Source organism: Oryzias melastigma, unplaced genomic scaffold (assembly GCF_002922805.2).
Source record: "Oryzias melastigma strain HK-1 unplaced genomic scaffold, ASM292280v2 sc01536, whole genome shotgun sequence".
Lineage (NCBI taxonomy): Eukaryota > Metazoa > Chordata > Actinopteri > Beloniformes > Adrianichthyidae > Oryzias > Oryzias melastigma.
In genome coordinates, this window is record NW_023418118.1 from 6992 (window position 1) to 10249 (window position 3258).

General features: G+C 55.5%; 1 pseudogene; it reads left to right on the top strand.

Moving 5' to 3' along the window:
• LOC112140951 overlaps positions 1–3051 on the top strand; it is a 3926-nt pseudogene extending 875 nt beyond the window's left edge.
• The last annotated feature ends 207 nt before the right edge of the window (positions 3052–3258 follow it).

Consider the following 3258-nt stretch of genomic DNA (forward strand, 5'->3'; position numbering starts at 1 on the left):
CCAAGAAAAAGAGACGTGCCACCTGAGACACTCTCTACCGGGAGAAGGAGCGGGCTCGGCCAGACACCTGCCCTCACCCTACCACACAACGTTCTGTTCTGTTCAACGTTCAAGCCCTCCAAAAGGCGTGCAGAGGATGCGCTGGCGCTCCCAGCACACAGCCGGTTGAAAAGGAGGAAGACCGGACCAGCAGAGAGCTCAGTGGAGCCACAGCTGCGTTCAGTAAATGCTCACAAGAGCACAAGCACACACCAGTGCAAATATGTTCTGTTATTAAACAAAATGTGTTCAATAAAAACTGTCCCATGCGCATGTCTCAGCTCAATGCACAACGCGCGCACACGCGGGCAGGAAAACACAAAAAGGGGAACAGAACGGTACGAGCCTGCGCAGCTGCACATGAGGCTACGGGTGGGAACTCCCCCCGCGCCACTGCAGCCCAGGTGTCTTGGAACGAGCAGCGCACGACCCGTGCACGCGCACTCCGCACTGCTCGCTCATTTTCCAAAGNTGTTCTGTTATTAAACAAAATGTGTTCAATAAAAACTGTCCCATGTGCATGTCTCAGCTCAATGCACAACGCGCGCACACACGGGCAGGAAAACACAAAAAGGGGAACAGAACGGTACAAGCCTGCGCAGCTGCACATGAGGCTGCGGGGGGGTACTCCCCCCGCAGCACTGCAGCCCAGGTTGCTTGGAACGAGCAGCGCACGACCCGTGCACGCGCACTCCGCACTGCTTGCTCATTTTCCGAAGCCGCCACATCTCGGGCCGCTGTCAGCGAATGCACGAGCATGGCGAGAATGTGGGGCTTCCAGCTGGGTGATGAAAACTGTAACCAGAGGTTACAGGCTTCAGTTTGCATTCACACCCCCCCGTTTCAACGGCATTCTGCACTCGCAGGCTCACGGGGAGAGAGCGCGCATCTTACAAGCCGAGATCGCGGCGCTCATGAACAAAAATGCAATCCAGCTCGTTCCGCCAGCGCAGAGCGCGGACGGATTTTATTCCCGGTACTTTCTGGTTCCGAAACGGGACGGAGGTCTCCGCCCAATTCTAGACCTGCGTGCTCTGAACAAATACTTGCGACAGTACACGTTCAGAATGCTGACTCACGCAGCTCTGATGCGATTCGTGCGTCAAGGGGACTGGTTCATCTCCATAGATCTGAAAGACGCGTACTTTCACATCCCTATTTATCCCCCGCACAGAAAGTATCTACGATTTGCCTTTCAGGGGAAGACATACGAATATGTGGTTCTCCCGTTTGGCCTCTCTTTAAGCCCCCGGGTGTTCGTCAAATGTACGGAAGCGGCAATCGCGCCTCTGAGAGAGAGAGGGATGCGACTGGCAACGTACATAGACGACTGGCTTCTTGCAGCGCAATCTCCCAGAGATCTTTCTGCACACGCAGAGCTGCTTACGTCACACTTGATCGCATTGGGTTTCACTATAAACTGGGACAAGAGCGTCTTGATCCCAGCCCAAACGATCACCTTCATCGGGCTTTCTCTGAACTCAAAAGAGTTCAGAGCGCGACTCTCCGCGGACAGAGTGAGAGCCTTTCTGGCTTGTCTGGCGCTGTTCCGAAGGGGGGCGTGTCTCCGGTTCAGGCAGTNATTGGGTTTCACTATAAACTGGGACAAGAGCGTCTTGATTCCAGCACCAAACGATCACCTTCATCGGGCTTTCTCAGGACTCAAAAGAGTTCAGAGCGCGACTCTCCGCGGACAGACTGAGAGCCTTTCGGGCTTGTCTGGCGCTGTTCCGAAGGGGGGCGTGTCTCCGGTTCAGGCAGTGCCTCAGACTGCTGGGTCTGATGGCGTCTGCCTTAATAGTGGTCCCGTTAGGTCGTCTATACATGTGACCGTTTCAGCGGTGGGTGGCGTCGCTCAACCTGAGCCCCGCTCGCCACGCCCACCGCAGAGTTCATATAACGGTAACGTGTTCTGTCAACCTCCATCCGTGGAGGAGCGCGCACTTCCTAACCAGGGGTGTTACCATGGGAACCATCCAAACACGGAAAATTGTGACCACGGATGCTTCGTTGACAGGCTGGGGAGCCACACACGAAGGCATGACAGTGAACGGTTCATGGAGCTCTCACATGCAGTCAGTTCACATAAACTGCCTGGAGCTCCTGGCCGTGTCTCTGGCACTGAAACATTTCCTGCCCCGCTTGAGGGGGGAGCATGTTCTGGTCAGAACCGACAATACCACTGTAGTGGCATATATCAACAAGCAGGGGGGGCTGCGCTCACGTCGTCTGCACACGTTGGCACACAGACTGATAGTATGGAGCAGCTCTCACCTGCTGTCATTGAGAGCCATCCACGTTCCGGGCATTATGAACCGCGCAGCGGATCTACTGTCCAGGGGCAACCCTCGCTACAGGGAATGGAAGCTCCACAGCGATGTGGTGGCTCAGATATGGACCATCTACGGTCGAGCAGAGATTGACCTTTTTGCATCAGCGGAGAATGCGCAGTGTCCCAAGTTTTACTCCCTGACCGATCAGGGCCTTCCTCTGGGTCTGGACGCATTAGCGCACGAATGGCCGAAGGCCCTGCTGTATGCGTTTCCTCCACTGGAGTTGATACCCCCCACCCTGGCCAGGGTACGAGGTGGGCACCATTCTCTCATCCTGATAGCTCCACGCTGGCCTGGGAAACCCTGGCTAGCCGAGATTTTTCAGCTGATGGACAGGGAACCATGGCCACATCCCATCCGCAGAGACCTGCTGTCGCAGGCGCGCGGGGAAATCTTCCATCCTCATCCAGGTCATTTGGCACTATGGGCCTGGCCTGTGAGAGGTTAAACCTGACCGCCACGGGTCTCCCACAAAACGTTGTGGAAACGATTCAAAACGCCAGAGCTTCCTCTACACGTTTGGCGTATGATGGAAAATGGCGTGCGTTTGAGGACTGGTGCGCTAAAAGCACTGTGGTGGCTTATCAGAGTTCTGTGGCTGACATTCTGTCATTTCTGCAGAACCTGTTGGACAAGGGTCTAGCTTTCTCCACCATTAAGGTGTACTTAGCTGCTATATCGGCCTGCCACGTCGGTTTTGGAAACAGAACGGCGGGCCGGCATCCGCTCGTGGTACAGTTCATGAGGGGAGCGCGCCGACTGAGGCCGGTGTCCAGGAGCCTGGTCGCTCCTTGGGATTTATCCCTGGTGCTCGATGTGTTGACACGTTCACCTTTTGAACCTCTGCAGCAGGTCGAGCTTAAGGTGCTCTCCTTAAAAACGGCTT